This window comes from Panthera pardus, unplaced genomic scaffold (assembly GCF_024362965.1).
Source record: "Panthera pardus isolate Hobbes unplaced genomic scaffold, ASM2436296v1 HiC_scaffold_7, whole genome shotgun sequence".
NCBI classification, from domain to species: Eukaryota; Metazoa; Chordata; class Mammalia; order Carnivora; family Felidae; genus Panthera; species Panthera pardus.
In genome coordinates this window covers 41,172,039-41,199,158 of record NW_026527002.1, presented here as the reverse complement: position 1 = coordinate 41,199,158, position 27,120 = coordinate 41,172,039, and the positions used below count along the sequence as shown (strand labels likewise).

At 41.3% G+C, this 27,120-nt stretch overlaps 1 long non-coding RNA gene across 5 annotated transcripts in view; it reads left to right on the top strand.

The window, feature by feature from the left end:
• Positions 1–27,120, top strand: part of LOC109269516 (uncharacterized) — a 60,601-nt gene that overhangs the window by 8,845 nt on the left and 24,636 nt on the right. For 4 of the 5 annotated variants that reach the window (XR_008420050.1, XR_008420049.1, XR_002081119.2 and 1 more), the window contains exons 2-4: positions 303–448; positions 3,231–3,284; positions 25,516–25,669. This is a non-coding gene — a long non-coding RNA (uncharacterized LOC109269516). The remainder of the gene's footprint in view (positions 1–302; positions 449–3,230; positions 3,285–25,515; positions 25,670–27,120) is intronic. The other variant, XR_008420048.1, reaches the window with a different exon arrangement.

Sequence of the window (27,120 nt, the reverse complement as noted above, 5' to 3'; positions counted from 1 at the left end):
CCCATTACCCCCACCAACCTCTCCTCTGGCAACCACCAGTTTGTTCTCTGTATTGAAGCATCTGTTTAGTTTTGGGGCACCTGGGTGGCTCAGTAGGTTAAGCGTCCGACTTTGGCTCAGGGCATGATCTCAAAGTTTGTGAGTTCAAGCCCAGTGACGGGTTCTGTGCTGACAGTGTGGAGCCTGGAGCCTGTAACCTGCTTCAGATTCTGTGTGTGTGTGTGTGTCTCTCTCTCTGCCCCTCCCCCACTCATGCGCGCTGTCTCTCTCTCTCTCTCTCAAAAATTAAACATTAAAAAAAGAAAATTAAAAGTGGATGTTCCAGCCCCTTTGGATGAACTGCAACCCTGACAACTTCACTGCAACTGCATGAGAGACCCTGTGCCACAGCTCCCCAGAGCCACCCGGCAAAGCGGCTTCCTGATCCTTGGCCCTCAGAAACCCTGAGGTATTAAATATCAGTTGTTTTAGCCCATTAAGGTTTAGGATAATTCATTATATGGCCATGAATACTAATACAGTCATTTCCTTTATTTACATACATATATACAAATATGAACATAGATTCTACTCTCTCCCCACCTTTTCATATAAAAGATAGTATATTGTTCACATTATGACATTAGCATAATTTCTCTTATAGGTATTTCCATAGAAGGTCATAGAGAGTTTCACCAATTTTTTATAGGTACATACTGGTTAATTTAACCGGTCTTCTAGTGGGAAACACTTGTTTTTTTTTCTATTCATTTCCTGTGACAACTGGCACTGAAATTATTAGCTTTGCACATTACTTTTGTATGCTAATGTATAAATAAATTCCCAGAAGTACAATTTCTGGGTCAAAATTGTGTTTTTGATAGATGCTGCTAAGTTCCCTTGATAAGGTTTATGGCATTTTGCACTCCTACTAGATGTGAGAGAACCCAGTTCTCTCAAAAGTTTTGACATTTTTGCCAATTGGATAAGTTAAAAAGTAGTATTTCAGTATAATTTTAATTTACATTTCTATTATTCAGAGGGAAGATGAGCATTTTTTCATAGTTTTAGAATTACTCTTATATCATTTCCTGTAGACTGTCTTTTCATAAGCTTTGCTCACTTTTCTATAGGTTACAGGCCTTCTGTATTGCTTTGTAGGAGCTCTGTGTACATGAGGGAGATTAGTCCTATGTCTGGGACATAGATCACAACTTTTTTTCCCAGTTTGTTGTGGCTTTGACTTTTCCTGTAAAATCTTCCCATGTAGAAATTTTGTAATATATTTGTATTTAGTCAGACTTTATCAATACTTACTTTCAATGCTTCTGGATTTTGAATCATCATTATAAAGACCTTCCCATTAAATTTTTTTTAATTATTGTTTGTTTTCTTCTAGTACTTCTATACTTTTAACTTCTGGTTTTTTTTCTTTCTTGGCTTTTTGTTTGTTTGTTTTGGAGGAAATAAATGTTGCAAAGCATGGATCCAACTTTTTTCTTTCTATCTAGTTCATCATTTATTCATCAGTCCACCTTTTCCCCCTTTGACTTGAGATGCTTCCTCTTTCATGGAATGAACTAATGTATGTGTTTTCTGTGTATACTGTTCCATTTGTCTATTAGTATTCTAGCACTGTACTCTCTTACCTATTGCAAGTTTAAAATATGTTTTCATATATATCTGGTAATACTGGTTCTTTCTCATTGCTTTTTTTCCCTTGCCAGTATTTTCCTGGCCATTCTTATTTATTTTTCCATTTGAATTTTAGGATCAGTTTTTCTATTTAAAAAATTCTAAAGTTATTTTTTTAGTTATGTTAAATTTATATCTAACTTACAAAAATAGGTATTTTTATTATATTGAGCCTTCATAAACATTTTTGATGACAATGTTATTACTTATCTTACTGATAACACCATTGACTTAACTGTGCTCTTGTTATTTGATCCTTATGTTTTCCCCAATTTTTGATTTTATAAATAATTCTTAGATAAACCACTGTAGTTGAATCTCTGTGCATATCTGTGATTATTACCTTGTGATAAATTCCTAGAAGTAAAATCACTAGTCAAATGCTGTGAACTTTTGAGACGTCTGGCATTGTCACGATTCTTACCAAAGAAATTATGTCTTCCCACAAAATGTGGATGAAAGTCATAGATTTATTAATTCTTTTTAAGAACTTTAATACAGAGCTGTGAACTTTATTTTATTTAATTTGTTTATTTTTATTTGTTTTTGAGAGAGAGAGACAGGGGAGGGGCACAGGGGAGAGTGGGGACAGAGGATCCCAAGTGGGGTCTGCACTGACAGCACTTGAGCCAGATGCAGAACTTGAACTCATGAACCATGAGATCGTGATCTGAATTGAAGTCGGACGCTCAACCAACTGAGCCACCCAGGTGCCCCAGATCTATTAAATTTTTTAACACTCTTCCTATGTTAACATGTCAAAAGTGATATCTCACTTTTATTTTTCATTTATTTAATCATCAGTGAAATAGGACATTTTTTGTTTACTACGTATTTATATTTGATTTCTAGTGATTTATTGTCAACATCCTTACTCATTGTTTTTTTTGTTAAAAACCTAGTAGTTTATTTCAAAGTATAATTTTTTTTTCCTTACCCATTTTAATGCTGATGGTCTTAATGTTTTTCTTTTTGATCTGTATGAGCTTTTATATATTAAGGCTCTCAAATCTAATTAGTCTTATATTTGTGTCAACTACGTTAACACTTTATTTTTTGTTGTTTATAATATGGTTTTTGTGTCAATTTTTTTTTTTTTTATTTTAAAACACATACTCACTGAGGGGTGTCTGGGTGGCTCAGTCGGTTGAGCGTCCAGCTTCTGCTCAGGTCATGATCTCGCCATTCATGGGTTTGAGTCCCGCGTTGGACTCTGTGCTGACAGCTCAGAGCCTGGAGCCTACTTCAGATTCTGTCTCCCTCTCTTCCTGCCCCTTCCCTGCTCGCACTGTCTCTCTCTCTCTCTCAAAATGAATAAACATTAAAAAAAAAGAAGTTTTAAAATACATACTCACTGAATGAATTAAATAATACAGAAATAATATAGTAAGTATAGTAATAAGTGATAATATAGTAAAAAGTAAATTTTTTCTTTGCCCCAACCCTCTCACTTCTGCTAAGGGCTTTGTGTGGTGATGTTTTTTAACATTCAAGATTTTAAGCTTTCTTTGTTGTCAAATGTATATAATTCTTACTTTCTTAATTTCTTCCATTAGTTTATGCTCAGAAAGACGTTCCCATACTGAAATCAGAGGTAGAGGGGAGCCAAAGTGAGTATAGAAAAACCAGTAGGTGGGATATTGAGGTTGTCTGGGCAAGAGATTATTGTGGCTTGGACTGGGATGATGGTAGAGGACATAAAAAGAAATGGACAGATCAATATATAATTTGGAGATTGACTTGCTGACAGACTGATGGGGAAAAGTAGTGGAGAGGAGAGAAATAAATGATGGTTCCTGTAGTTTTGGCATATGCAACTGTTGGAATGGGGTTATCTTTTTCACATTCCTAAGCTGAAGAATGTGAAGTCTTTATGATACTTTCTCAGTGATATTCATTGACATGTGATCCCCTTTTGCAGGGTCCTTAAATACAGGCCAACATATCCTTGGTCTGGTTATTATTTTTTTTTAACATGCCATATTTTAATGTGCCTGGCTACTTAGTAGGAATGTTCTTTTGTTTACAAAGTGTTTTTGAGTTTGTCTCTTGTTCTCATTGATGACTCTTACGTAGGTACTAATATGGGCTAAGGTTTTCCATTCCCTAGTCAGTGAGAGCCTCAGAAAGAATGTTTGGAGCACTGGAGGATCGAAAACATGGGCGGGGAGGTATTTCTCAGTGCTCTCTGCTGTTATCAGATTGTTGCAATGAGGGCTCTCAGGCAGTTCCTGAGGACTGGTGCTGCAAAACTCACCACCTCCTTTTATTTCAACACAGGGGTCATCAAAGGAGAACCTAGTTTATGAGTGTGTGGCCTGGAATAGCTAGTTTGGAACTAATCAGTAAAAACACAGTCAGCAGGTTTGTTGTTGATATCCTTATTGTGCAGAACAGTGCTCAGTGAAGCTTCTAGTCCTCCTTGAACTCCACAAACATGTTCAGGGGACACTGTCGTTTTAGTACATCACAGCAACATCAGAGTCCCTACCATAGGGGAAGAAATAAAGGTGATGGCCTCTGATGCCCCCACCCTATACAATCAGTCTGATGACTGCATATGACCACTCTCCCTTAATGACCCAGAGAAGCCCTCTCTAACTTCCTGCCAGAAGGACACACATCTAGTTGTTTTTCTGAGAGTCACAGTGGCTTCTGTGGAGCTATGCTCTACACATGCTTCCTCCTGATTCTTCTAGCAACCAGTAGCACAGGCCAACAGGGGGAAAGGTTCATTAGAGTTAGAAATGTAGTCTGTGGTCTTAGAACAGCTTTTCTGGGCAAAAGTAACTGATCCTTCTAGGGAAATGAGCAGTCTACGTCTTTGAAAAATTACATTCTAGCTGATCCACAATTCTATTGCATAATCATGGGTCACACCTGCAGCCAAATTAAATATGTTTGTCACTAGGATATTTCCATCTGGCAAACAAAATACTGTGGTATTATACTGCTCCCTCTTCCTGGAATGTCCTTGTGTGCTATATCTTCAAGGAGGCCATTTGGCCATGTTCCCAAATCCCTGGCCTTTGACCAGCCACCTCCTGCCTCTGCAGACTCCCAAGAGAACTATGTGGAGGGACAGTCCTGGCAAATGAACACTGTTTTTTACACTGTTTATACAAGCCTCACTGCTAAGCTTGTCTGGATCACTTCAGTGACAAAAAGAGACATAGACAAACCCAACATAAATGGTGGGACCCAAAATCTAGGTCAAAGTGATAAAGCTGCAGCCCTGTGCTTTCCTGAGAAAGCAGGGGTGCAGGAAGAGACTCTCAATCTTATCCTTGTCATCAGTGTCCTAATGCTCTTTTCCCACCTCATGAACGTCTACTCATTCTATGAACCCCAATGCAGAAGCCTCTTCCTTTCTGAGTTTTCCATGACCACAGCCCCATCCAAGAAGAATGAGTGGTTCCTTCATTTGTGATCCTGTTTATGTTTCTCCTTGATCACTGTACTAGGTCTTATTGTGGTGATCTGTTTATCTGGCCCTCTTCCCAGACACCAAAGGTAGACTCTGTCTTACTCCCCCTTTTATTTCCAGTGCCTGGCCAAGTGCCCGGCCTTGGGAGGTGTTTGGTGTAGTGTGCTGAAAGCCATGTCTTTTGGCACTGGAAACAAGGCACCTGGTTGTACAAAGTGTGCAGTGCACAAACATGCTGGGCCAAGGTGGTGAGTGGGGCTGGTGTGGGCTGCTTTGGGGCTGTCTCTGCGGAAAGGGAGCCTAGTTTTTCACACAGAGGCACTAGCAGGCAGGGCTGTCTGAGCCCAGAAGGGGTACTTCCTAATTTGCACCAAGACACTACATAGGCTTGCAGTCTTCCCAATTGCAGACCCAGGCAAACCAGACCCAGCAGAATGGCAGAATATGAAGAAATTCAAGCTTGAAAGAGTAGTTTCCCTTGTGAAAAGTTTCCACTACTCATTTAATAGGCAAGCCTTACAGTTACCTGATTTTAGAGAACTTATTGTCAATTATGAATAAGAAGAATTTGAATGTATTATGCTTTTCAGTGTAGTGTATTTAGTTCTTTCTCTTCAATTACAATTTTTAAAATGTATAAAATTATACAATTTTAGGCCTGAAAGTTATCTATTGATTTTTTTTTTTTTTTTGAGCTTTTAATACTGTCTCTATGCTCAGTATGGACTAGGCACCAAAAACTGTAATAAAAATTGACCAGTGTCAAATAACTATTTGGTGGCAGGTTTTTCATTTGCTAAAAGGGCATTTACCATACAATTCTATCAGAAACGAGGCAAAGTGGTCACTATGTTAATGCAATTGGAATTTTATCCATCTCACTCTTTGGTTTCCACTGTGGTCTTATATTGTCAATTTTTCAATGCAGAAGCTGTCATTTCTTTAGTCCATCCCCCTTTTATATGTTCACACCTACCTACTAAAAATAGACTATCAATCATTTGGGGGATATCATTACTAGATTGGGAGAACCTTGAGGAAAGGAAGTAAGTCTCAATCTTATTTGTTTTTATCCCATGGTGTTATAACATAGTATATAGTTGTTCAATAAATCTTTTTATTTTATTTATTTTATTTTTTAAAATGTTTATTTTTGAGAGAGAGAGTGAGAGTGGAAGAGGTGCGGGGTGGGTGGACAGAGGATCCAAAGCAGGCTCCACGCTGACAGCAGCAAGCCCAATGTGAGACTTGAACTCACAAACCGTGAGACTATGACCTGACCTATGAGCTGGAGTCAGATGCTCAACCATCTGGGCCACCCAGGCATCCTCAATAAATCTTTTTAAAATGAAAGTAATGAATGACGGCATTAATGAATGAATGAGTAGGAGGTAATGAGAAGTGACAAGAAGGCTTACACTCTATCTGTGATATTTTATTTAACAAATGTCACAATATTAAATTATTTAAATTTTTTTTGACATTTATTCATTTTTGAGAGACAGAGAGAGACAGAGTGCGAGAGGGAGAGGAGCAGAGAGAGAGGGAAACACAGAATGTAAAGCAGGCTCCAGGCTCCGAGCCACCAGCACAGAGCCCAACACGGGGCTCGAACCCACCGACCGCAAGATCATGACCTGAGCTGAAGTCGGACACCCAGCCGACTGAGCCACCCAGACGCCCCAAAATATTAACATTTTCTAAATCAGGGTGGTGGATATATGGATACACATTATCTTTTTCTCCATGGTGTTTTTCATATTTCAAAATTTCTAGATTTTTAAAAACCAAGATGAGTAGTAGAGGCGATAGCAGTATGACAGAAGTGCCTTTCTTTAAGGATCTCATTACTTAATTAGGGAGTTGTTCCAAGTATGTATAATTGGACTGTACATTTTTAGGAGTTGACTGGGGAGGGGGAATAAAGCAGCAAATAACTCTGAAACTAGAAAAGCAGGAATTGACACAACTTGTCTAGTTGTCAGGGTATCCCATGAATCAGCAGATAGGCACTTTGGCATATTTTAATACATATCCAGCATCTATGAATTATGAAATATGGTCAAGAAGAACGGGATCAATCTAGGTAGCACAATACCAGCTAAATACCTGGAGGTTGGTAGAAATCCTGTAGAGACTTCTGGCAAAATATCTTTTGACCTTTCCAGTCAGATCTGTTCTTTCTCCTCTCCATCCTGCTCTCTTCCTGGAATGTTGACCTGTATGGACTACATCAGTGGATGCTCATGACTTCTGCCTTCTACATCTAACAGGGGACACCTGTTATTTTTGCATGTACAGCTTCCTTTCCCCATTCCTTAGGTTAGAGAACCAGGGACCACCATGTATGCTCTCTCAGGGATTGTATGCTGCAGTGAGTCCCATTCATACAGACTCGAACAGGAATAAGAGTTCTGAAGCTGTACAACTTTGTGGCCCTGACGTAACTCTTTCTTTTGGTAAATGCACCTCATCTACCTAGATAGTACAATCTGTGGGTCTGCTTCCTTGCCACAGAAGTGGACATGTGATTTAGGCTAGTCAGAGAACTATCTCTAGAAACCACCACTGATTATTGTAGGACAAGGCCCATGACCCAAGGAAGCCAACGGCACTCTTTGAGGGGTTGTTTGAGTGGTAGGAGAGAAAGAATCTCTCCTGAGATTTCTAATACTAAGAAGCATGAAAGTCTAGAGCCTCTAGCGGTTCTTTTGCCACATAATAATAAAAGCCTACCTGCAAATAAAGTCAACACAGAGGAAAGGAGAATTGAAAGAAGTAGAAAAGGAGACAGATTATTGATGATACAGGTTTTATCCACAGCTCTGCCTAAATTACTCATGAGCTTTTTGGTTATATGAGCTAATAACTTCCCTCCATTGCTTAGGAGAGTTTGAGTTGATTCTGTGTCACTTGCAACCCCAGGAGTCCTGGCTAAAACAGATGCATAAGCGAAACCATAAATCAGGAACTTGGAATTTGTTTTCTCCTTAACAAAAAACTCAATGTGCTGCTTTTGACAATGATGATGGCATTTTTCTGCCCACAGCCCTCTAACGGCTTCTCTTCTTTCCCAGGGAAGAAGACGACTGTCCACACATGGCCAGTTGGTCCCTATGTGGTCTGACCTTATCTCTAACCGCCCCCTTTCCTTCCCTTTGCTCACAATGCATCAGGAAACCTGACCTTGGTGATCCTTACACTTGCCACTCATGTGCTCCCACCAGAGAGTATTTGCACCTGTTCTTCCCTCTGTCTGGTCTATGCTTCTCCCAGTTATCTTCTTGACTGTATTCTGTTCTCTTTTCATATGGAAACTTCCCTCATCACCCCATCTAAAATCTGAATATCCCTCTTGGTATTAGTGTCCTAGGGCAGTCATAACAAAATACAATCTAAAACTTTTATACAATAGAAATTTATTGTGTCACAGTTCTGGAAGCTAGAAGTCTGAGTTTAAAGTGTTGATAGAGTCAGTTTGTTCTTTTTTTTTTTAATTTTTTAAAAATGTTTATTCATTTTTTAGAGAGAGAGAGAGAGACAGAGCATGAACCAGGGAGGGGCAGAGAGAGAGGGAGACACAAAATCCGAAGCAGGCTCCAGGCTCTGAGCTGTCAACACAGAGCCTGACATGGGGCTCGAACTCATGGACTGCAAGATCATGACCTGTGCTAAAGTCAGTCACTTACCTGACTGAGCCACCCAGGTACCCCAGAGTCAGTTTCTTCTGAAGACCATGAGGGAGAACCTATTCCATGTCCCACTCCTAGCTTCTGGTGGTTTGCTGGCAATCTTTGATGTTCCTTGGCTTGTAGAAGCATAATCCAGATCTGTGCCTTCATCTTCACGCCGTGTTCCCCCTGTGTACATGTCTCTCTGTGTCAAATTTCCCCTTTCATAAGGACGCTTGTTATTGGATTAGGGCCCGCACTAATGGCCTTATCATGACTTGATCATCTGCAAAGATCCGATTTGCAAATAAGGTCACATTCACAGGTACTGCGAGATCAGCATATTTTGGGGGGACACAGTTCAACTCATACCACTCTTCTTATCTTGTCTTATTCTTCTTTATAGTATGTATCACCATTGACATAAACTTATGTTACCTTTTTTTTTTTAATTTTTTTTAACGTTTATTTATTTTTGAGACAGAGAGAGACAGAGCATGAACGAGGGAGGGTCAGAGAGAGAGGGAGACACAGAATCTGAAACAGGCTCCAGGCTCTAAGCAGTCAGCACAGAGCCCAACGCGGGGCTCGAACTCACGGACCGCGAGATCGTGACCTGAGCTGAAGTCGGACGCTTAACCGACTGAGCCACCCAGGCGCCCCTATGTTACCATTTTTTAAGTTTATTTATTGATTTTGAAAGAGAGTGAGGGAGGGACAGAGAGAAGGAGAGACAAAATCCCAAGCAGGCTCTATGCTGTCAGTGCAGAACCCAACACAGGGCTCAATCCCACGAACCATGAGACCATGACCTGAGCTGAGATCAAGAGTCAGACACTTAACCAACTGAGCCACCCAGGTGCCCCTATTTTTATCATTTAATGTCTCTCTCTCACCCAACTAAGATGTAAATTCCATGAACATGTGGATATAATGTTACATCCACACTATTTAAAACAGTGCCTAAGCATATAGAAGGTATGCAATCTAATATTTGGTAAACAAGTGAATACTAAACAAGAAAATAGATTCTCCAATTTAAAAATATTAAAGTCTGAAACTTCTCTTTGCAAAGTCAAGTATTTGAAGACACTAAGGCTTCTCCAGTTTCTTTGATGTGCATATTCAGAGTCTAAGACTCACTGGAGATCTATCCAAAATCTCTATCACAAACTAACAAATACCATTACTTTGAAAATAGAAGACTGGATAGAAACACTTGGAGGAAGAATGGAATTTGGGGGTGGCAGGTTGAGAGAGGACATGTGACAAGTGGTAGAAGTTGAATGAGGTTAAAAGTGGTCAAGTTCTTGCAAAATCTTAAAGTAGTGATCTTTATGCCTGACTTCATGACAAAAGTATGCCAGTGGCCATCAATGGAGTTACCTTGTGTTCATTACACATTAAAAAGCATTTTTTTAACATGAAAACAAGTTTTGCCTGCTGAAGATATTAGGAGTGCCCCCTGTGGCATTTATTGTGATGTATTATCTGTATATACCTTTATCAAGTGGTCTTATTATTATCCATCTTTCATCTGATGCCCCCTTTGGACTGTGAGCTGAGGGGCAGGAGGTTCTGTCTTTGCTAGCCCATAGACAGTCAAAAGACAAGTGGTAAAAGAAAATATTTGTCGCACACTACACAAAAGAGAGTTAAGAGCCCTTACTTACATAAGGCTTTTATAAATCAGTAAGAAGACAAATGAGCCAGTGGACCAAAGGAAGTGCAGGTGCCGTAGAGACATTACAAGCTGCTCCATCCTGGGGGATCCCCGGGGGGCTCATTTGGTTGGGCCTCTGATTCTTGATTTCGGCTCAGGTCACGATCTCACGGCTCATGGTTTAAACCCCACATCAGGCTCTGTGCTGGCAGTGCAGAACTTGCCTAGGATTCTCTCTCTCTCTCTCTCTCTCTCTCTCTCTCTCTCTCTCTCTCAATAAATAGACTTTTAAAAAAGTTGCTCACTATTACCAGTAGCCAGGGAAACGCAAATTAAAATAATAACAAAATTGAATTTTTGCCCATCTGCTTGGCAAAAGTTGAAAAGATTGATAACTTCCAGGCTGGTGAGGGTGTAGATAATCAGGAACTTTCATACTTCTGGGTGTGGGGCAGTATATGGAACTGTATGTTCAGATTTGAAATATATTGACCTTCTGTCCTAAAAATCCCATGTTTAAGAATCTATCCTATAAAAGAATCCCTCAAAATTATACATATCAATAAAACTCCCAAATTTCAATACAGGAAAGACACAGGGGTGCCCATTTGGTTTTTAAAAAATCACGAATATGCTATTTCTTGTACTTTTGAATTTATGGAGTAAAATTCCTGTTCTCTACAGAATTAATTAAATAGCACAATCAACATTTATCAAATGGCAAGTAGAGGCAAGGGATGTAGTCAGATTCCTCAAAATGCTGTTTTAGGGATTTAGTTGTGAATATTTAAGAAAATGATTCTTCAGCTTCTACCACTCCTACCCTAAATCAGTCTCTGGTGTAGGTAAACCATTAAACCCCAAAGCTGAGAAGGCAAGAAGTCAGAAGGGCGGGGAGTGTATCCAGGGCAGTAAACCTGTCAGCTTTTGCTCCCAAATGTCACTCCCTGTTTTGGGCATCCTTAGTTGTTTGTGTTTATAATAAGAAGGAGAGGGGCACCTTGGTGGCTCAGTCAGTTAAGTATCCAACTTCAGCTCATGTCATGATCTCGTGGTTTGTGGGTTCAAGCCCCGCATCAGGCTCTGTGCTGACAGCTCTGAGCCTGGAGCCTGCTTCAGATTCTGTGTCTCCCTCTTGCTCTGCCCCTCCCGCCCCCCTTGTGCTCTGTCTCTTTCTGTCTCTCAAGAATAAATAACTGGTAAAAATAATAATAATAATAGAAGAAGGACAAAATCCTGGGGTGCTTGGGTGGCTCAGTCAGTTGAGCATCTGACTTTGGCTCAGGTCATGATCTCACAATTTGTGAGTTGAAGTCCCGCATCGGGCTCTGTGCTGACAGCTCAGAGCCTGGAGCCTGTTTCGGATTCTCTGTCTCCCTCCCTCCCTGCCCCTCCCCTGCCTCTCTCTCAAAAAGAAACATTTAAAAAAATAAAGGAGAAAGTCCTATTTAGAGCAAGAATTTGCCACAACCACTTTCTCATATTAAAGGAGCAGCTTTATATTTCATATTTATAGCCAGGGGAAAGACCAGGTAGTAGGTAGAACTCTTTGAATATAAAAGTTGACTCCTCTCACCAGGAAAGAAGAATTATTTTTATCGTACTAACTGCTCTGTGGATAAAAATGTGAGAAGAGTGGCGCCTGGGCGGCTAAGTCGGTTGAGCATCCAACTTCAGGTCAGGTCGTGATCTCATGGTTTGTGGGTTTGAGCCCTGCGTGGGGCTCTGTGCTGACAGCTCGGGAGCCTGCAGCCTGCTTTAGATTCTGTGTGTGTCTCTCTTTCTGCCCTTCTCCCACAAGCTCTTTGTCCCTCGAATAAACATTAAACAAAAATTTTTTAAAAAGTGAGAAGAAACTAGACTTCTAGGGTAAGGGAGAAGATGCTGGTCAGGGAAATGGGTGAGATTTGAGGGGTTTGAGAGTGAGGGGAGGCTCACCCAGCACAGGGCACTGGTATCCCTCTCTACCCCCACCTTCCCACCAGCTGGGAGCAGCATAGGTTGACTGATAGCCTCCAGCTTATACCTCCTTCAGGATCTGCTGTAGGTTTTTTTGTTCTTTTGGTGTTTTTTGGTTTTTGTTTTTGGAGGGGGGTATGGAGGGGTTCTGCTCTTCCCAGGGAAGTCCCCAGCAATGCCTGAGGCAAGCCCTGTACAAGAGCTAGATCTTTTCGCCAGATAAAGGGCTCTTTACCATGTAAGCTGTGCTTTGAGCATCTCTGATTTTGGCAAAGCCTTTGTCAAGTTGGCCTGGGTTGGAGGGCTCCCCCTGCCCAAGCTGGCTTGCCTCCCCTTTGTCTTCACCTTTTACTCCTCCAGAAGCCTTTTCCACCCCTTCCCCATCTCAGCACCTGCTCCCTGGAGAGCCCACTTGGCACAGCTAAAGACCCTCATTTGCAACTATAGATGGACTCACACCAGTGGGGGTTTTTAAGACACTTAATGGAACTTTTTCTCATTTTAATTTCAAGTTCAGAATTTAAAACCAAGTAATTGCCAATCTGTTCTCTACCACACAATCACTGTGTAACCTTGAATGATGGCTGATTTTGTCTGAGCAAACAGTCGCAGATTCCCTCAGGAGCATATTCCTTTTCATTTTTTTGTTGTCAAAGAGAAATGAAAGAAATTCTGGGGGGAAATTACCTACAAATATTGCTACAAAACTTTCTAAATTTTATGAAAGTAGAATCCTAGTTTTAGAATAAGAAAAGATCTTAAAGTGTGTTCCAATTAAAGTCCCTCACTTTACATTGGAGCATTTATCCATAGAGCCCTTGAAAATTATAATCTAGATCTCCAGTTACAAAAACAGACAACAAACAACACAAAACAACTTTGCAGCCATCTTAGTTAAAACAGTTGATGTTCCAAATAATTATACCTGTGTTTGCATTATTCAGGATTACTGTCATTCCAGGTGGTAACACCCACCTAGAGAAACTAACATTTATTAAAGGAGAACAAGAAGTTCAATCATTAGGGTCTCTTTTTTCTAATGGATATATTTTCCTTTTCATTGTTTTCAACTTACCAATTGTATTTCCTTTTTTTTAAGTTTATTTATTTTGAAAGAGAAAGTGTGAGTGGAGGAGGGGCAGAGAAAGAAGGAGAAAGAGAGAATCCCAAGTAGGCTCTGAGCTGTCAGCATAGATAGAGCCTGATATGGGGCTCGAACCCACAAACCCTGAGATCGTGACCTGAACTGAAGCTGGACTCTTAACTGACTGAGCCACCCAGGCCCCCCCTCCCAATTGTATTTCTTAAAAAGACAATTCCAGGGGCGCCTGGTGGCTCAGTCAGTTAAGTGTCCCAACTTCAGTTCAGGTCATGATCTCACAGTCCGTGAGTTCGAGCCCCGTATTTGGCTCTCTGCTAACAACTCAGAGCTTAGAGCCTGCTTTGGATTCTGTGTCTCCCTCTCTCACCGCCCCTCCCCTGCTCTTTCTCTCCCCCTCTCTCTCTTTCTCTCTCTCAGAAAGAAATAAACATTAAAAACAAAAACAGGACAATTCTGTTTTCTTTTTCAGAAAAGCAATGCATAAGACCACTTTGCCTTTCTGGTCTATACTATGTGCTGGGGAATTTGCAGTCATATTAATGCAATACAGTGTGTTTTGTGGGGAGAAGCATTCTTTGTTAAGAAGAAAAATTACTTTAAAAATGCATAAAATGTTTTAAAATAACATTAGTAAATAGTTATTACTTGTTTAATAAGCTTTTAAATATGTTTAAGGGGAAGTTGACACTCAAAATGATTTTTCTGGGTGTGTAATAGAGAAATAATACATATCAATTCCTTCTATTCTCTAAACACTCCGTTCTCTACCCTGTTGTGTGATCTCTGCTGAAATTACATCTCCACTTGGCTCTTTCTCCTTTACAAAAAGGAGAAGCTCAACTTCAGACCCAGGCTGCTTGACCTTCATTTATCCACTTTCTGCCCCAGCTGGCCTGGAGCAGATGAGGTTACAGTGAGATTTCTTAGCCTCTTAGGATGACTCTGGTCCCTAGACCTTTCTCTGCTGCTGCTTTGAGGGTCTCTCCTGCACCACCCACCCTCTCTCTCCCATGCCACACTGACCCAGTAGTTCCCTGGACAAGATGGCTAAGGATCTAAGTCCAACTATACCTGGTTTCTATAGTTTTCCAACTATACCATGAAACAGCCAACTCATCTACAGGAAAGGGTAATTTCAACTACAGATTACACACAGATGGTTGAGTGTCTTTCCTATGCTACTAAAATTGAGACAGAGTGTTTCCAAATCAAGGGCAGTCATTTGAGTGAACAGTATTTACTTATGTGTCCTTGTATGTATGTATTATATGTTGGCTAACAGTGATGGCATCTGTGTTCACAAGCACAGAGTTCAGAATATTTCCACATTTATAATATGTATGTGTAAGTGTTAGTGAGCCCATATCATAAATGGACAATTGTTTAAATCTTAAACAGTTGAGTGGTGCCTGGGTGGCTCAGTCAGTTAAGTGGCCAACTCTTGATCTCAGCTCAAGTCATGATCTCCCAGTTCATGAGATGGAGCCCTGAATCAGGCTCTGGGCTGACAGTGCAGAGCCTGCTTGGGATTCTCTCTCTGCCTCCCTCCAGCTCTCTTGCACGTGTGACTGCTGTCTTTCTCTCTCCCAAAATAAATAAAAATAAACTTTAAAAAAAATCTTGAACAGTTTAAATGGGAACTACCCAATAACATTAATTACCGTTTTTAGTAACAGCTCAGGATAAATAGAGTTCCTCGTAAGGAGCTTGTGATCTAAACAAGATTTATCAAACCAATACTATAAAAGTTAGCTAAGAAAAGCCTAAGCTTTGGGTACCTGGGTGGCTCACCCAGTTAAGCATCTGACTTTGGCTCAAGTCCTGATCTCACAGTTTGTGAGTTCAAGGCCCGCATCGGGTGAACACGCGCCCTGCTTTGGGTGAGCCCCACTTCTCTCTCCCTCTCTCTCTCTGCCCCTTGTGGGATTCTCTCTCTCTACCCACCTCCCCCACCCCACCGCCCTCACTCACTTGCTCCCCCTCTCTCTCAATAAAAGAAAGAAAGAAAGAAAGAAAGAAAGAAAGAAAGAAAGAAAGAAAAGCCTAGGCTTCAGCATCTGGGGGAGAAACTGGTCTTAGAATTTGCCCTTTGTTACACTTCCCAAGCTAGGATTATTCAAGGTTTTTCTTTACACAACTGGTAATGGATAAGACCTGATGATCAACATCTTTAATTCGCTATGTATTACTAAATAATAATGTACTTTCCCCATTATTGATTAAATATTCTCAGTTTATGGTGAGGGAAAGGAAGAGGAGAAGAAGCGGGCACAGAGCTGGAAAGCTATCTGGCCCAGTCCTTACATTTATAAAGGGGCTTGCATTTAGGCTTTTGACATTACCTCCAAAAGAGATTACACAAAAATATGCTGATGGGATTGAAATAAGACAGCCTCATCCAAATTTAAAATTGAGATCCCTGACTAAACTATATCACCTTTAGTGTACTATAGATTTTAAAAAGTAAATCTTGGGGTGCCTGCGTGTCTCAGTCAGTTAAGCATCTGATTCTTGATTTCAGCTCAGGTCATGATCTCATGGTTCATGAGATCAAGCCCTGAATTGGCCTGGACCCTGCTTGGGATTCTCTCTCTCTACTCTCTTAGCCCCTCATGCACTTGCTCTCTCTCTCTCAAAAACAAACAAACTAACTTAATAAAGTAGCTTCTAAAAATTAAATCTTTAAATTTTCTTCTGACTAGCACAACTGTTTTGTAATTTTTTTTGTATTAAAGGCATTGATTATTAAAAATGTAAACATTCAAAACACAGTAATTTTCAAACCTCATTTAAAAAAATGTACTATACTAGGAACCTCAAAAATAATGGAGGCAACGGATCTTCAGCCTTTGAAAAGTTCTGAAATTATTTGGTTAGAATGCAAATATTTCCATGAGGTAGTAAGAGTATTTTCTTTTTTTTTTAAGCAAGAGTATTTTCATATAAACCTAAGAAACTATAGACTAAAAAATCCAGAAAAGGAGGTTACAGGAAAGAATGAATTGTATGCTTCAAATGAAAACTCATTGCAACATTTTTTTATTGGGTTTTTTTTTTTTTTGCCTCTATATTGGATTTTGTGAATTTTAAGGGGTATTTCAATCTTACTATTTCCACATGTTAATACATATTTCAGATACATAATATCTGCACCTTAAAGCATACTTTTTCTGCATGAAGTCACTAACTTGCTTTGGTAAACTTACAGAAATAGCACGTGTGTGAAGCTGTGAATATTCAACCAGAGTAGCCTGCATGATGAACCAGTGTTCTTGGACACCTGAGGCTTGGAATGCTGAAATAAAACTTGACAGATAGAGGTGCTTTGAAAGACAGGTCTTACAGAGATGTCTTAAAGGAGAAAGGAGTGACAACTAGAATGATAAGAAAGTCAACTGTCATGACTTAGAAGGGAAGGTTAATCCTGGGCAGCAGGTCAACAGAGGTCATTATCTGAATTACAAATATTCTGAAAGGGAACTTCTTGTTTGCCCAATCCGCATAACTGCATTGTCTCCTGGGGAAGCATTTATGGTTCTTTCAGCAAATTCAGTACAGAGTAATAGAAACAACCATTTTGAGACCTCTTAATAGACTAAAATATGAAGGCAGCTGTCCAGTTGGGAAATTATATCTTTGAGACCCATAGCATTGGTTTGACCAAGGGAATTCAGAGAAGAATAGAGGAGAAAAAGATATAAAGGGCACCAAAGGTGAAAGGAAGGTTTGAGTCTGAATTCCATCTCTGCTACAGAGTTAATGTATTCCCACTGGTGTTAACACAAGTGCCTAAGGTAAAAGCACAATAAAAGGAGGAAGGCTCATAGCGTCAGCCCCACTCTGAAGAGCCCAGAGTTCTGAGAGCTAAAATGCAAGCTACTGAGGAACAATGGCACAAGCTGTAACTTTCTAGGATTCCACAGCGGGCAGGTTGAGGAAGATTTTAAAATCTGCAGTGGTATTCCAGGAAGGAGCATAACAGCCACAACTAATGGTTTGTTTCATGGTGACCTGAAATATACTTCAAGAGAAACCCTCTGAATGTCCCTGATGTCTTTGGGTCTCTGTGTCACACCTCAAGATGTCTAGCTTGGTGAGGGTCTCACTCAGGGTGGGTGTATGCTCTGAATATATAATCTCAAGTATTCCTCATAGCAGCTCTATGAGTTGGAGAGTTTTACTCGCATTTTACAAAGTAGGAAACTGACCTCAAAAAGAGATGTCAAGTCATTTGCCCAAGGTTGGGTGGGAAAATTGGGCTTTAGATCCATCTGACCCTAAAAATGATTCTATTTCCACAGTATCTTTCTGTGTCATTCTTACTGTTACTTTACTGCTTGTAAGTTGACTTGATTTCCCCTTTCTTTAAGGGAAATCACACAGGCTTAAACCTTTGTTGACCCTTCCAAACAATCATTCCACCACTATTTATTGAGCATGTACTAAGAGCTAGGCATTGGGGTTAAAGAATGAATGAAATACAATTCCTGGCTCCAGAGAGCATGCAGTTCATACATGGAATCAGTTACTAAACTGTATAGGATTCATTTATCATATACCTCTCCCCATATTTCTCTTCTGAGTATCTGGTACGGGCCCTCACTGCCTGGACAGTAGTCTTTTAACTGGTCTTTCTGTGTTATTAGCCAGGTCACGGGAGATCTACTCACAGAGTTGTGGGCAAGGTAAAGAATTCTTTTAAGCAATACAGAGACATCCAGAAACTAGTAGCAGTGGGAAACTACAACCATGCCTAGGGCCAAAATATTCCAGAGCTGCCTGCCCCTTAGGAGCTACAACCATGAAAGGAAGCAGCTGGGAAACGTCTCTCTTCTTCTGCCATTGTGATCTATTGGAGCCATGCTCTGCTCCAACTCAGAAGCCAGACGGCCAAACAGAATCAGGTCTGCAATCTGCAAGGGTCAGCCTCCCTGTACAGAGAAGTACGGAATGGATTGGGTAAGGGCAAATGAAGAATAAGCAGCTCTCTATCTATTCATTTGCTCAGCAAATACGTACTGAATGTGTGTAGTCCACGACAGGCGCAGTGCCTACAGTAGTGAACAGAACAGGTCTTTTCTTCGTGGAGCTGACAGTTTGGTGAAGGCCACTGAGAATGAGCCTAATTCAAACAGAAGGAAAAGCGGTGAAGAAAAGGAACACAGGTCAATAAGAGAGTATAATAAAGGAAACTGAACCAACTTTGAGAGCCAGGGAAGGTTTCCCAGAGAAAAGGACAGGAGCTGAGAGATCAAGGAGATTAGAAAGAGGAGAGAAAGGGCTGGAGAGAGCATTTAAACACAGAAGATGGAAGGGTGAAGTGCCAGTGGTGGGAGGGAGCCAGGCTCCTCCAGAAACAAAGAGAAGCACAGGAAGGGGAATTGTGGCCTGCGTAGAGCTAGGGAGGGCAGCCAGGGCAGATCATGGGAGGCTTCATGGGCCAGGTTAAGGATTTTGGTTTATATCCTAACAGCAAGTGGGAAGCCAACAAAGCATTTTAATTCAGGAAGGGAATGAGGATGGGTGGATACAGTCAGATGCCAGAACTGGTTTGGAAGATCACTCTGGCTACAACATAGAGATTGAATTGGAGGGTGGGTAGAAACCACTTCTAGGCTATTGTGGAAGTCCAGGTGAGAGAGAATGAGAGCACGACCTATCATGGTGGCAATGGAGATGGAGGGCAGTGAAGATATGAAGAGTGACTTAGGAGCCATAACGGAACTTGGCAGTGCATTGGACATGGTGGGGCCGGGGTGGGAAAGAGAGTGAAGTGCCAGGATGACTCCTAGGTTTCTGACTTGAACAAATGATTAAGGTATTCACTGAGCTAGGAAAACATGGTAGGCCAGGTTTGGGGATTGTTATCGGTTGAACTGTGTCCTCTCAGAAAAGGTATGTTAAAATCTTAACTGCCAGTATCTCAGCATGTGACCTTATTTGGAAATAGGGTCTTTACAGAGGTAACCAAGTTAACATTAGTGTGGGTCCTAATCCAAAATGACTGCTGTCCTTACTAAAAGGAGAATTTGGGGAACGCCTAGGTGGCTCAGTTAAGCGTCCAACTCTTGATTTTGGCTCAGGTCACAATCTCATGGTCTTGAGATCAAGCCCTGTGTCAGGCTCTACACAGAGCACAGAGCCTGCTTGGGATTCTCTCTGTCTCCCTCTCTTCCTGTTCCTCCCCTGCTCGCTCTCTCTCTCTCTCTCTCTCTCAAAATAAATAACCTTTTGAAAGGGGGGAGTGGATTTTGGAAAGAGACAAGCACAGAGAGAAGACCATGTGAGACACAGGGAGAACACCATCTATAGTTCAAGGCATACCTATGCTACCAGAGGCCAGGAGAGAGGCATGACACAGAATATTCCTCATTGCCCTCAGCAGGAGCCAGCCCTGCCAACACCTAGACCTCAGACTTGTAGCCTGCAAAACTGGGAGACAACAAATCTCTGTTTTTTTAAGCCACCCAGTTGGTGGTACTTTGTGATAGTAGCTCTAGGAAACTAATACAGGAAGGAAAATCAGAACTTTGACCCTGGACGAGCTGAGTTTAAGGGGCTATTTGAGAAACAGCATCACAAAGTAGTTAAGCATGGACTATGAAGCCATCTGCCTGGGTTTGAAGCTAGGCTGTGCTCCTTACCAGCTACGGGAGCACACTCACATTAATGTAAATCTGTTAGCCACAGCCCCCTCACCTGTAACTAGGAATAATATGACCTTTCTCATACGGTTGTCATGAGGAGAAAATGAGCTGAACCTAAAGCACTTAAAATGGTACCTGGCACATAGTAAGCACTACAAAAGTTTATTTACACATAGACAACACATAAAGCATCCCAATATTGAATAGAGTTGATAATAGAAGTCTGGAATTCAGAAGAGAGGAGTTGTTGTTGTTGTTGTTGTTGTTGTTGTTGTTGTTGTTCTTCTTCTTCTTCTTCTTCTTCTTCTTCTTCTTCTTCTTCTTCGAGACCACACCAGTGGTGGGGAGGGGCAGAGAGAGAGAGAGAATCTCAACCAGGCTCCCTGCTCAGTGTAGAAATGAATGTAGGGGCTCGATCCCAAGACCCTGGGATCATGACTTGAGCCAAAATTGAGTCAGATGCTCAACACACTGAGCCACACAGGCGCCCCTCCATTTTAAAATTAGGACTCATTGGCATGTAACTGAAATCATAGGGGAAAACAAAATGGCCTAGAGAGAGAGTATGGGATGAGAAGAGGAGAGGGCTTCTGGACAAGTCTTGACAAGTCTTGACACCTACAACATTAAAACGAGATTCATCAAAGAAGTTGAATCATCAAAGGAGATAAAAAAAAAATGTCTAGAGAAAACCACAATGAAATATTACCTCACACCTATTACGATGACTGTTAGGGACTGATTTGTGTTTCCCCACCCAAATTGTATGTTGGAGCCCTAACGCCCAATGTTACAGTATTTGGAGATGGGGCCTGTAAGGAGGTAATTCAAGTTAAATGAAGTACTAAGAGTGAGGCCCTAATCCAATAGCAGTGATGTCCTTATAAGAAGAGAAAGGGACACCTTCTCTCTACTTGCATATGCACAGAAAAAAAGCCATGTGAGGGCACAGTGAGAAGTTGCTGTCTGCAAGCCAGGAAGAGAGACCTAATCAGAAACCAACCCTACTGGCATCTTGATCTTGGACCTCTAACCTTGAGAACTTCGAGAAAAGAAATGTATGTTGTTTAAGGCACCTATATGTGGCATTCTGTTATGGCAGACTGAGCAAACTAATATAATGACTATAATTTATAGAATGTAAAATAATGTGTTGGTGAGGATGTGGAGAAATTGGACCCCTCATATATTGCTGGTGGGATCAGAAAATGGCATAGCCACTGTGGAATACAGTATGGGGTTTCCTCAAAAAGCTAAACATATAATTACCATATGACCCAGCAATTTCACTCTTAGGTATATGTCCAAATTAATTGAAAACAAGGACTCAAACAGATACTTGTATGCCAATGTTCATTGTAGCATTATTTACAAAAGCCAAAAGGTATATCAACAGATGTAGTATACCTATACAGTGGAATGTTATTCAGTCATAAAAAGAAAGGAAGTTCTTACATGCTAAAAATGGATGAGCCTTGGAAACATTATAGGTGAAATAAGCCAAACACAAAAGGACAAATTATATGATTCCACTTACATGAGGTATCTATTTTTTTTAATTTTTTCTAACGTTTTATTTATTTTTGAGACAGGGAGAGACAGAGCATGAACAGGGGAGGGTCAGAGAGAGGGAGACACAGAATCTGAAACAGGCTCCAGGCTCTGAGCTGTCAGCACAGAGCCCAACGCGGGGCTCGAACTCACAGACCGCGAGATCATGACCTGAGCCGAAGTCGGATGCCCAATCAACTGAGCCACCCAGACGCCCCTACATGAGGCATCTAAAATAGGCGAGTTCATAGGAGCTAGCAGGGTTTGGGGAAGGGAGAGACGGGAAGCTATGTATTAATGGGAACAGAGTTTCTGTTCAGGGTGATAAAGTTTTGGAAAGAGATAGTGGTGATGGTTGCACAACATGGTGAATGTTGTTAATGACACGGAATTGTATATTTAAAAATGGTTAAAAACACAAGTTTTATGTTATGTATGTTTTACCACAAAAAAATAATAATGACTAGAGAGTTTGGAAAATAGCAAGAGAGTGTGGCCTCATGGAGTCAAGGAAAAGAAAGTTTATCAAAGGAGAAAGTAGTTAATTAAGAATGTTAAAGGTGAATAAGTGAACTGATCCCCTTAGCAAGAACTGATCAATGGAAATATGGTAGTAGAAGTCAGACAGGGTGGGTTGAGGAGTAAGTAAAAGAGGAGGAAATGTGGGTGGTTGTAGCTAAGTCCGTCAAGAAGTTTGATTAAGATGAGAGAATTGAATATGTTTGATGTTGATGGGGAAGATACCGATTGAAAAGAGGGGTCACAGAAGAATGAAGGGATCGTCTAAGGGCAACTTGCTTGAGGCAGAGCAGCAGAGTCCAAAGCATGGGTGCAGTGGCTGGGCTGAGACAGGAAGAGGAACTGCCCCTAAAAAGCAAAAGGAAGAGAAGGAGAGATGAGGCCAATTGGGGATTCAGTTCTCTTGTGAAGTAGAAGGTGAGATCCACCAGCTGGGGGCAGCAGGGGGGTGAGACTGAAGGAGAGAAGTTGAAAAGAGTGGAGAAGGTTTGAAGTCAGCATGTGGGAAAGGGAATGAGGAGTGAAGGTGGTTTGTCTTGCAGTGCTAAGGGCTGGTCATGGGTGACTTTCTCCAGCACTGCTCAGCTACCGGAGTCAGGTTTGGAGAGAGCATGGAAGGAGGGGCCTGCTCTGAGTTAGGGTTTCCCCAGATGGTACAAAATTGAAGGTGCAGGAGAGTTGAAGGCTGAAGAGGCAGAAGCCATGGGGAGTTACCAGGGGGCCCAGGGCTCTGAAGGTGGGGGAGGAGTGGCCAGCAGGGTGAGGGGTTAGGAAGTGGAGAGCATTACCGTATGCCACCCACACTTATCAGGGGAGCATTTCTGAAGTACAATTTCAATCACGTCCCTCCCTTTAAATCCACCAACTTAAGTAAAGACTGAGCTCGCATTAAAAGCCTTTCCCAGTGGGGTCCAAATGTGTCCCACTTCAGACGTATTCCCAAAACCTTCCCCATCATCTTCTGTCCCTTCTGTTCCTCTTGGTAGACCTACCCAATAGTGAACCAAATTGGACTATAAGTTCTCCATTGCTTTCTTACCTCTGTCCACTGCTTATGTATTTTACTCCCTCAGGAATGTCCTCTCCATGACATAAATCACACTCCTTTATCAGCATTCTTATGGTACTTAATGCACATGTCTATTACAGCCCTTGCCACATTTTATTCTAACTTTTTTGTTTACATTTGTCGAGGGTATCTGCTGTACTCATCTACCCAACATCCCTTCTACCATGGCCCCTCACTTTTTTTGGCAACAGATCCACCGTGCAGTTAGATAATTGCCCTTCCTTCACTCATCTGGATCTGGCATGAATCCCAGTGCGGCTCCAGGACCATCAGGCTATAGTTATGGGCACATGACCTAAACCAGGCCAATCAGCATCTTTTCTCAGGATCATATATGTGGAAAGTGAAAAGATCTCTTTCTCTTAGGTCTACTAGCTGAGATGATGTCATCCAGAAGTTGTCTGTGGCCAGTTTCCACACCTTGACTTCTAACCACTTCCACATAAAGGAAGCCAATTGAAATGGGGGGCCGGGGGGGACGGAAACCCAGGCAGGGATCACATTATTTGACTGATGCCACCTGATGTCACCTTCTTTCCTGGAACTCACAATTGTACCAGCCATTCAAGTGCCTTTTTTGCTTAAGCCTGCATGAGCTGGTTTTGTTTACTTGCTCCCAAAAGAGTCTCAATGAGTATATATGTTGTCTCCTCTGCTAGACTCTAAGTCCTCAGCTAGACATAGACTTTGAATCCCAGCACCTTGCTTAAAGGGTGACCAATAATGTGAAAGAAACATTGAAATCCTAACAATCATTCCAGGCCCAATTCAATTTCATATCCATCTATAAAAATTTTACTAAACCTTCAGACCAAATAGGATCCTTCTCAGAACTCTGTGACTCCTAGTGGCCTGTTATAGACTTTGCTTCTTATTTTGGCTGTTTGCGTTCTTGGCCATCTCTCCCTACCAGATAATAAATACACTGGATGCAGGGCTTAAGTCTGTGTAGTAAGTGCTCAATAAAAGTTAACTCTTCTTCATTGCTCTCCCATGTGCACAGAGGGAAAAAGAGAGACAGTGAGACTCAGTTTCTGCTCTGAGGTGCTCGCAGCACATGTTCAACAAATAATGGGAATTGCCTTGGCCTGAATAGAAAATGAATAGAGAAGAAAGAAAGTAATATATATCCTTCCGGAGAAACAAAGCTCTAGACTGAGAGCAAAAGATATTTTTATCACGAAGTGTTAGAAGAATGCAGAACAGGCTCAGAAACATTTTATAAGTAGATCAGGAACCAAATATACTGGAAATATAAAACCACTCACAAATAAAGTCAAACACGGCATTTCCACAAATATACACTAGCAACCATAGGAGTCAGTAAATCCTCTTTTCACTGTCTCCAAATTTCTTTCCAATTAAATACAAGTAAGTTAATCTGATTCCCCGTATATGTGTAACCCTAGATAAACACAATTGCTATAAAATGCCCTGCTTCAAAATACAAATCAAAGCCACACGGAGATGCCACCTCACACCAGTCAGAGTGGCTAAAATTAACAACTCAGGAAACAACAGATGCTGGCGAGGATGTGGAGAAAGGGGAACCCTCTTGCACTGTTGGTGGGAATGCAGACTGGTGCAGCTGCTCTGGAAAACAGTGTGGAGGTTCCTCAAGAGATTAAAAATAGAACTACCCTATGACCCAACAATAGCACTACTAGGAATTTACCCAAGGGATACAGGAGTGCTGATTCACAGGGGCACATGTACCCCAATATTTATAGCAACACTTTCAACAATAACCAAATTATGGAAAGAGCCTAAATGTCCATCAATTGATGAATGGATAAAGATGAGGTTTATATATACAATGGAATACTACTTGGCAATGAGAAAGAATGAAATCATGCCATTTGCAGCAACATAGATGGAACTGAAAGGTATTATGCTGAGTGAAATAAGTCAGTCAGAAAAGGACACATATCATGTTTTCACTCATATGTGGATCTTGAGAAACTTAACAGAAGACCATGGGGGAAGGGAAGGGGAAAACATAGTTACAAACAGAGAGGGAGGAAGGCAAACCACAAGAGACTCATAAATACAGAGAACAAACTGAGGGTGGATGGGGGAGTGGGGGAGAGGGGAAAATGGGTGATGGGCATTGAGAGGGCACTTGTTGGGATGAGCACTGGGTGTTGTATGTAAGCCAATTTGACAATAAATTATATTTTAAAAAATTAAATAACTTAATTGATTAATTTAATTTAATGCCCTGCTTCTCCAGAGAACACTGATGAAGTTTACATTGTTCCAACTATTCCGGCTCTATCTTAAATATGCTGGCGGAACTTCATTCAACTCTGTGGCCCCCATGCACCACCACCCTGAAGCTTTCAATCTGCAGACACTCTGGGAAGGAAATATCTGTTGGATGAATGGTGAGCAACTTAAATCAAACCTTCTCCCTCAGGTGTGATCATATCCAACTTCCTCACAGTTTTCTCTTCAGCTCCTTCAGAGGTTTAAGAGTCCAGCTGGACAGCCAAATTGAAGCAGAAGTCTATGCCAGAATCTTGGAATCTTAGTCTAATCTCTGGATAGCCTTGGGAGAATCAGGCAAAAGGCATCTGACAAATATGCCCAAAGTGATTATGTCACCTCAGCAGTAAGAACATTGTTCAGTGTCCTCAGTCACCTGAAAGCTCTCCATGTTGCAGTTAAGATCTGGAGAGACCAGCCGGCTGGCGGCTCAGCAGGGTGTCATCACAAAGTGGCATTACCAGGGTGAAGCACCAGAGGCTCAGGGCCTCAACTTTTCTGCATTTGATCAGAAATTTGATTGGACCTATTGTTCAAGATAGGCGTATTAGTCAAGAGTTCTCCAGAGAAACGGAACCAGGAATGCCTTGTGCAGTAGGATATTAGGAGGATATTTATCCTAGGAATTGGCTCCTGTGATTATGGAGCCTGATCTGCAAGCTGGAGAACCAGAAAAGCTGGCAATATAGTTCTGTCTGAGTCCAAAGGCCTGAGAATGGGGGCTGGGAAAAGGGGGGAATGATGGTGTTGGTCCCTGGTGAGGCAGAAATCCACCAGGAGCACCAATATCTGAGGGGCAGGAAGAGAAATGTCTCAGCTCAAGTTGAGAGAGCAAATTTATTCTTTCTCTGCCTTATTCCATTCTTCTTCCTCTACACCCTCAGTGTAGACTGGAGGATCCCCACCTCATTGGCAAGGGTGACCTTCTTTACTCAGTCTACTGGTTCAAATGCTAATCTCTTCCAGAGACACCCTCACAGGCACACTCAGAAATAATGTTTTACCAGCTGTCTGGGTCTCCCTTAGCCAAATCAAGTTGATAAAATTAACCATCATAGAAGGGTGATCAAACTCTGGGAAACTAAGTCACACTCCCCCAAAACAGTTCCCAATGGGTCAGAGATTCAACCAACCGGAAATTTAGTCCTTCTACCCTAGTGAAATAAATACAGAAACTTTATGCACAAAAAGGTCAGAGGATTTTTTTTTCTTTTTAAAAAAAATTTTTAAGTTTATTTATCTATTTTGAGAGAGAGAGAGCAAACAGGGTAGGGAGAGAGAGACAGGGGAGAGAGAATCCCAAGCAGTCTCTGCACTGTCAGCGCAGAACCTGATGTGGGGCTTAAACTCACGAACCCTGAGATCAAAATCAAGAGCCTGACGCTTAACTAACTGAGTCACCCAGGCACCCCAAGAATGTACAATTATTAAAGCACTGTAAGTTTTGAAACAGCCAAACTGAACAACTCAGGTCAGAATATACATGGGAAGACTGAATTATCTGAATTGTGCACCCTACTCCCTGTCATCAGATGATTATATGATTTTGCTTTACTTTGTGCTCTGTAGA